General features: G+C 45.8%; 2 long non-coding RNA genes across 2 annotated transcripts; both read left to right on the top strand.

The window, feature by feature from the left end:
* The first annotated feature begins 1,429 nt into the window (after positions 1-1,429).
* Positions 1,430-3,129, top strand: LOC123145180 (uncharacterized). The gene is made up of 3 exons (XR_006472167.1): positions 1,430-2,215; positions 2,329-2,584; positions 2,715-3,129. It is a non-coding gene; the product is annotated as an uncharacterized lncRNA (long non-coding RNA).
* Positions 3,130-6,848: 3,719 nt separating this feature from the next.
* LOC123145134 (uncharacterized) lies at positions 6,849-7,368 on the top strand. Its single transcript, XR_006472137.1, has 3 exons — positions 6,849-6,921; positions 7,069-7,138; positions 7,241-7,368. It is a non-coding gene; the product is annotated as an uncharacterized lncRNA (long non-coding RNA).
* Positions 7,369-8,565: the final 1,197 nt, after the last annotated feature.

Below are 8,565 nucleotides of genomic sequence, written 5' to 3'. Positions count from 1 at the left end.
AAACAAAATACATGTCCATTGCTAGTCGAGGGTGGACTTGCAAGTGGGATAATAACAAACTATGAGCTCAGTTGCGAGTCGAGAATAGATTTGCAACTGGAATGAAAAAGAAATACATGTCCATTGCTAGTCGAGGATGGACTTGTAATCGAGACAACTACGAGACCATTTATGAGTGAAGGGTGGACCCTACAAATTTTACACCAAACCAAAACGCATTAAACTTATAAAGGATGAGCGGGTTGCTAGGCACAACCACACTATCCACGTCAGCTATGAATAGTGCACACTTATAAAGGATGAGCGGGTTGCTAGGCACAACCACGCTATACATGAATAGTGCACACGAGTAGTGCATTGAGAGAAAACCGGTGCACGGCGCATGCTTCCTCCTCCATCCCCTTTCGCGTGAAAATATCTGCTGCTCTCTCACTCCTTCCACTTCATCCCTCTGCGCCGCCTCCTCTCCTCCCGATTTGCATCCTCCCCCAGTCCCCGCCTCCTCTCCTCCTCCCCAATCCGACGCCTCTCGCCGCCCTATCTCCTTCCCCTACGCCTTCGACCCCACCCTCGCCAGCTCCCAAGGATCCGCGGAGTGGAGAACCAAGAAGGAGGAGGGACGTGAAGAGGAGAAGAGGGGGTGCGTCACAGGAGACCTAGGCGGTGGCTCGAGCAGAGGAGCGGGGCCTCGAGACGCCGCGTCCGCCACTCCCCCGCCTCGAACCAGCCGCCGCCATGGAGAAGGATGGAAAGTAGGGGAGGCCGGCGGTGGAGGGAGGAGCGGCGAGGACAGAGGCGCCGGCTGTCAGGGACCTCCCAGCCTTCTTCTTCTCCATGTCAGGTGGAGCTCGAGCCGTCGAGCGCGACCTCAATCTGGAGTAGGGTAGCAGCAGCCGCAGGGGGCTCCAACCTCGTCTCCGCGGGAGGGGGCAGGCGCAGCTCCTCCTCTCCACTCCCCCACGTGACAGCGGCCCCAACCCCACCACCTCTAGCCCCTCTGCAATGAAGGTCTCTTTCTTTTTCTCTCTTCTTCCGTCCCCGTCCAAGGATTGGTCTGTGATTCTCGTCTGTTGTTTTTGTTGGGCAGTGTTTCGGTGTTTGGTTTTAATGGTGGGTGGCGAGAAGAACAGAGGTGGAAGCAGGACCGCGAGGCCGGAGCTCCAGGCGTCGCTCGCGTTTAGGTGGAGTGGAGAGGTGTCGCGGGCCATGACTGATGGGTTGTTGCTCACTGGTCGTCGTCCCCTGTCCACCATCCAGGTTGCACGTCCTCACCATAATCTGATTTTGATTCCTTGATTTTTCTGATAAAGAGAGGAAGAACTTGGGATGCAGGTATTAGGCCTTAGATTCTTTGCCTCCAGCAGAAGAAATGATTCATGTGTGCCTCCCTTTTTGTTATATCTTACGAAATTTCTAATCTGGGCAAATATCACATAATCAGCTTGGCAGCTAATATCCAAAATTGTTAGTGTCGTCGGTACATTGATATCTTATTTTGGTAAAGGTTTTTCTATCAAGAACTACATATGCTCGACATGGTGTCATGGTATCTATAGTTGTTGTGGAGCCTGCTGGTATTCTTACCCTTAATCGCCTCTTTCCCTTCTCTGTATGAACCCTTTCTTGATTTGTTTTTGTTCGCGATCTGCTCTGCTTGTTTTGACTCTTTTTAGTTGATGCATTATTCTATCTATTTTTGTGTACTCAGGTGCCTATGCGAGAAACATTGGAAGAATCCATGTATTTAGTCGTGGCATGTTTGGCAGCTACAGCAGCTTCTGCAGCTTTCTTCCCTCGTCATTCCTCATATATGTGGGCAATTCAATGCTGTTACCAGTGGGAGTCCATAGTGCGTGTGTGTCTGGTCCAGTCTGTGGTTCCATAGGATAAGAAAAAAGTTTGTCAAGAATGGATCTCTAAATGTGTTTCGCCTTGAGGTAAATAATTTGCATGATGTCTACTTTTCGTTAATTTGGGTCAGGCCAAAATAAGGTGTAGGCAAATTTCAGATTTTTTATATGTACTGCATTTTCACAAATTAAAACAGTGACCTTGACATTACCAGTCTATGGGGGGAGTCATGGAGAAGCCAAGCTTAAATGAGATTTCAAAATTTTGTGGCCTTTGTTAACATTTAAAAACCTGGTGCTTCTACTTGTGAAAGAACATGTAGAGATAAGGCCCATCAGTTCAGGTAGAGATAATGAAAGAACAGGTATGCTTCCTTTCCTTGTTAACCCTATACACTTGACAATGCCTCATTTCTGAATAAAGTCTAAACCCAACGTTTACTGTTCATTGACCACCATTTGCAATCGGCACTGACAGAAGAAGGACTGAGCAAGAGGAGGAACTTCGTCGACCCAGCCGTGAGCAAATGATGCTCTGGCGAGTCGATGATGACCGTCATGGAGATCTGCCTGCGGGGCCTGACCAAGGAACCAACGCTGAAGCCGTTAGACGAGGACGTGCTCTGGAACCTGCAGTTTGCAGCCCTGGTGTAGGATGACTGGAACAGTGAGGAGTCCCCGCTCTCATCGTCGCAGATCCGTGCACAATCCGCAGAGTACTAACCTCTAGGAAGGTATGTGTCTTTTTACGTGCAGTTTGTCACTTGCACATCTAAATTCGTACTTTGGAATGATGATCAGAAATTGCAACTAAGGTCTGAGTTCTGAAATGACATGATGTCCATGTTCTTGGCAATCTTGCAGGCTGAGAAAAAATATTGGCAAGCATTACCATTATGATCCTCCATCGATCATCATTGTTGAAGGAATTTCTGTTTCTCTTCATATAGGATACAGATATGTGATTCTCATGTGATCCTTTTGCTGGAAACTTGCTAATCTTAGGGGTGTTGCTACTGGTGTAGAAACCGTTTTATCAAAAGAACTAAAGTAGTAGCTAATCCAAGCATTGAAGAATTGACCCAGAGGTTACGCTATACTGGCACGAAGTCAGAGCAGCGCCTAAAGACTACACAAGATAGTTTCTGATGACCTTCAGTCTATATGTCCTAACCAACAACATCCACCTTTTGTTTTATCAATTGATCCAGTATCTTTGCCCTTTTGGCATTGCTCTGAGCAAGATATGTATAGCCTTTAGATTTCCATTCATGTATGATACTGCATGTACACTTTAGACCTCATTACTGTCTCTGTGGTCAAAAGAAGTTTGTGATCAATTGTTCTATATATGTAATCAACTGCCCTTCTACTAATATTTTCAGAAGACTATTTATATATGTTTACACTGGTTAGAGAAAATCATGACATTGCCAGCAGCAATTTAATATTTCCATATGTTTCAATCTGTCTCTAAATATGTTTATGTGTACTCTTTCAATACTTGGCTTGCTCTCGCCCTTTGCGCCATTGGCGCAACGAGTCATCTAGTAGGGAAAACAAAAGAGAATTAGGACGCGCCCCTCAAACGACAACATATATGGGGTATGTGAAAAGAAACGCGAGAACAAGCCAACACAAAACAAAACGGGACAAAGAAGAGGCGAATGAGCTGAGACGAGCACGCCTGATCAAGTTTGTGCGAACCATTAAAGCAAACCAATCGGTTGGTTATAGACTTTCACGAAGATGAGATTTAGCAAATCCGAAAGGAAAAAAACATCTCTTCTCTAGCTACCCAGTCGAATCAAAATAAATGAAAACAGAGAATAAAAGGACATGCAGCCCTCCATAGAATAACTACAACCCACAAAGAACTCAATACACAAAATAGAAAAACGCCCCACTTAAAAAAGTCATATTAGACTTCACTGCTTCACGAGAGACGGGGAGAAAACACGACACAATGACAACCAGCACGACTCAGAAGCATGTATATCTAACAGGATATGAATTAAATGAAACATTGTTAACTCTCATTTAAATGAGAATTAGCAAAACCAATCCGAAATGGGACCTCAGATCACGTCGTGAAAACGTCCTAACAAAAGACACACGCACAAGCAAACCGATGAGTAGACACCAGACGCACAATGCGACATGGATGTGCGTGACAAAATTAACCCGCGACCAATCTTTGCATGACACAAAAGTGATTGCACGACATTTAAAGTGAATAGATGACATAGTGAAATAAATAAATGAACAAATAAGAAAAAACACAAAAGGAAAAAGGAAAGAAATGAAAAAAGCAAAAATATAAATAAAAGAAAAAACAAAGAAAAATGGGAGTGGAAAATCACTTTCACTCCTCACTTCCAACCTACTCGCCACCTGAAGGGCTATAGGAAAATGAACGTTTCGGAGTAACGTGGGAAAGTGAATGGGCACCGCCCCCTCACCTCTTGAGAGAAAAATGGGGACAACTTACCACAGTACTTTTCTTCTGAGAAATTCATGAAAACCCATAACTGAGACAAGACAAACAGAAGAAAGCCAACAAACACATTGAGCAGTGCAGACCAGCCCGAGACAAACAGAAAAAAAAAAAAACACAAACACAACGGCCCGCCGCAATCTCACGTGGAAGACACATGCCGACACGCACGTCAACGCGAAGCGTACGAGCGCGCGAGGAACGATCACCTTGCGCGAGTTTTCTCTACTCCTAATGTCTCAGATGGTAGGTCGCGTTACGGGTTTTATTTTCATCCCACCTTACCCGGTCTTTTTTGGTACTTTTTTGGTACTTGCTCCCACCTCCCGCTGACCCGCCACGAACCGACAAAACCACGTACCGAGTCCTCCACCAGCCCCCGCGCACTTCAGGTTGTAACCACCGATCGTGCCCGAGACAAGCGACGAAAAAAAATCTACGAAAATTAACCAGCGATAAAAAAAACCTACGAAAAATAACCAGCGAAAAAAACTCCGCACGTTCGAGCGACGTCACATGCCCTCGAGCGAGAACGGCTCGCACGCTAGACTCCCTGCCCTCGTTCGTCGCCGCCTTCATCCCTTCGCCGCCGCCGCCCTTCATCCCTTCGCCGCCGCCCTCGGTCTCACATCAAAGGCGCCCCACTCGCACAACGAACCCGCCGCCCTTCTGGAGCCGAAAGCCGATCCATAGATCCCCATCTGGACGCGCACGTCCGCCTTCTTGGATCCATCGCTGCCATCATGGATCCGCCGCCGCCGTCGCCGCGGAACCCCTTGGACGCCTCCGCCTTCGTGGATCCATTGCTGTCGTCGCGGATCCACCTCTTCCTCCTCCGTTGCTGCCCCTCCGCCCCACCTGCCGGCATCGACCTCATCCAACACGCCTACCTGGTCGGGGCCCCTGACTCGTCGTCCGCCACCTGGTCGTGTGCGTCTTGTCTCTTGGGACGCCGCTCCGACCCGATCCGGCGAGGAGGCAGCCTCCGTCTGCGGCAACGAGGGCGGCGGCCGGCTACGCGAGAGGTTGATGCCTTTGTTTCTGTTTCGCGCTGCAGGTCGTCTTCACGGAGCTCTGCAACATGCTGGATCCCGGGAAGCCGGCCTTCACCCCCAAGAAGGGCAAGCCCAGCGTCGTCATGTTCGTCGGATTGCAGGGTGAGTCTCACTGACTAACCTCGGTTACTTGCTCTGTTTTTTGTTCTATGCATATATATGTACCACTCTGTGTGTAGTATTTCTAGACCATCTACAATAAACTTGATGTTTAAGCACATGTGATGCGCTCATAGGTGTCATGGGAACTGTATGTTTCATGTTTATCCAAATTGTCGTGATAGCCAAGCAAAATTGAATGGTCCAAACCTTGTTGAATTGATGTAAATTTAGGTTATCATTGCGTGTAGAATTGCGGTTAGGGTCATCAGTTGCCTTTCACCAATAGAAGCTGAACTTGTTTAGTTTATTGCTATAATCTTATCCTCTATCTATGTGCTTTACTTCGTTAATTGTGATGGCAAGCAACTATAGCAGTCGGTATTATACACACGGGAGCTCTCAGTTCTGTATTGGGATGGATGGCAAGGTAGATACATTGTTTTGTCGATCTGATTGTGCCTCCATGACGGCATCGTGATGCCCACCGCCGAAGGCACTGCGTCGCGACCAAAGGGGCACCCGGCCACGGCCGGGGACTCACTGCAGTTGAAGCACGCCATCTCGCCATCATGTATGTTGTGTGTTCTTGTGCTGCAGGTCCTTGGGGTTGGGTGTTCTTGTCGCCACCATGTTCGTGCAGGCACGAATTGGACTGAGAAATGCTAACAGAGGAGGAGAAGACCATGCAAGTACGTATGTGCCAAAATTGATAGATTTAACTCTAGGTATTGCATTATTTTGCTGCAATGTAGTAGTAATCTTTAAAGAATTTGTAGGAGATAGCAAAAGGACTAGATGAAGGATCCATTGATTTAAAAACACGTGGAAAGAATTCAATTTTGTAAATATTGTATCTACCCTTCCCCTGAAAAGTTTGACGTTGTTACTTGGGAAAAAGGAAAATGCCCACAGATCAAATCCTTTGATACATTGATTACTTTTTAGTTATGCAAAGTTTAAACTTCAGTCATGTTTTATTGGTCGTTTTCCCCAATAAATATCTACCAACCGCGGGTCCTTGGGGTTGGGTGCGGCAACTCGCGGCTCGAAGACAATCTTTTGTGGTGGGGCGTCGCCGCCGCTGGCGGCACCTGCATAGACCGTCTCACTGGGAACGAAGAGATGCTCCGCTGATTTTTTGGAAATGATGATCCCCTAATTTGGAGTTGTAGAAAGGAGGTGGTTGCAGACACAAAGTGGGGACACACAACTCCCAGTCATAATATTCTTTATCTTGGCTCGTTGTTTGGGGATGGACGCATCAATCTGATCGCGCTCTCCTCCATGCCAAACGGATCCTTGGTTCGGAGGTGCGCGGCGCTGACGATGACAACCTTTCTATCGATGCAAGGGCAGCAGGAGCTCATGACGCTGTTGATGCCACCACCATGCACGGGGTTGATGCAAGGTGGGACAAGTATGTATACCAGGCAAAGTACTCAATCTGTTTGGCATTTAGCTTTTTGATTCTGTTTTTAGTGAGCTTTTTGATTCAGATAATTTGTTTATCTGATGCCTTCACTCCAGGTAATCTGTTTGTCTGACATTTTGCTTTTTGATTCAGTGCGATCACTAATGGGGAGAACATAAAACTTCAATTGAGGGCACTGTGATTCTCTAGCTACATGTATCATGTAAGTGACGTCTTTCCATGAATCTTCTATTCATTATATAACCTCTCAGGCCCTTAGAAAAGTATCTCTATTAAATCGATTTCTTTCTGTTGATTCTTATAGAGCTTCTGCAGGAGGGCGTCACCTGCGGCATCACTTGCATCGACCTCTCACCGATCACCATCCCGAGGATGCACGACAGACTGGCGGAGCAGGGCACCAGTGATTGTTTCACCAATTTTCTCGACTCATAGTTCCCTTCCTCTCTCCACGCAACGTTGCCCATTGTTGTTAACTTGTTAATTCATCAGGCCCATTAATGCGGCTACATAGTCTGTCCATCTTGCCTGCCTTCTTAGGAGAAACCAATTTACTGAAGGTAACTATTCTTTATTTACATTTTATTTGTTTCTTCCTCCTACTTGTATGATTTGCGTCGGAAATATTCTGACTACTTGCATGAATTTTAGACCCTACTTGCACAGTTGCTTGCATTTTGTGTTGAGAAACATCTGCTAATTAAATGTACATAATACTTGCAAGTTCTATTTGTTGACTGTGCCATGATAACTTTAGGCCTTTAGTTGTACAAAACTGCCAAAGTAGGTGACAACCACCTGCATCTCAATCCTTGTTTAACTCGACAGACAAGCTAAAGTAAATGCGGAGCCAAGATAAATTGTTGCAAGCCTTTTTACTGACTAGGAACGAGGGGTTGTAGGAAGGAACACTGCACTATGAGTATGCCCTTTGTTAGCTCTTTGCCCTTTTCTGTAACACTAGCCTATAGAAGGATGAATGGTGTCAAGCTCCGGGCAACAAGTAGGATTATCTCAGTAGTAAGCAGTCAGCAGCACTATCTGAGATTGCACATTTACGACCATGGTGGCACACAGAAAAGGAAGGTTGGTCTGAAACAAATTGCCAAATGCTAGGATCAACATTTCTTTTCTAGAGCATCTCCTTTTCGGGAAAGTTGTTGTCGAGAACTCAGTTGCGTGTTCCTTTATTTCCAAGTAACTCTATATAGACCTTGATAGCTTGAATATAATGTTTAAGTATGGTGTATTTGTAAGGTACAATCCATTCATAATTATTGGTAGTAACATGTGTGTATGTGTATCTTTAAATGTACTGTCGCTAGATCAAAATTTGGACATACATAGATAGCTCCAGATGTAGCCTAAATGTTTTTTACTCCCCATATAATCACTGTTGTGAATCCTTGTGCCGTTGTGCCTAGATATATCTAAATGCATCTGCTGCTATATCTCTCAATACTCAATAGCATGGTTTCATGGCGAATCAGTGCCACTGTTATGTGTGTTGATGTTTGAACCGAACCAGTGATTTATTAGAACTTATATTGTTTCTTGTATAGGATGTTGGTTTTCCAAATCATAAGAATATTTGCTTTGCTTTGTTTTTTATGTTTGCAGGTTGGCAAT

This window comes from Triticum aestivum, chromosome 1A (assembly GCF_018294505.1).
Source record: "Triticum aestivum cultivar Chinese Spring chromosome 1A, IWGSC CS RefSeq v2.1, whole genome shotgun sequence".
In the NCBI taxonomy this organism is placed as follows: domain Eukaryota; kingdom Viridiplantae; phylum Streptophyta; class Magnoliopsida; order Poales; family Poaceae; genus Triticum; species Triticum aestivum.
The sequence above is the reverse complement of the archived record's forward strand: the minus strand, read 5'-3'. Positions and strand labels throughout refer to the sequence as shown.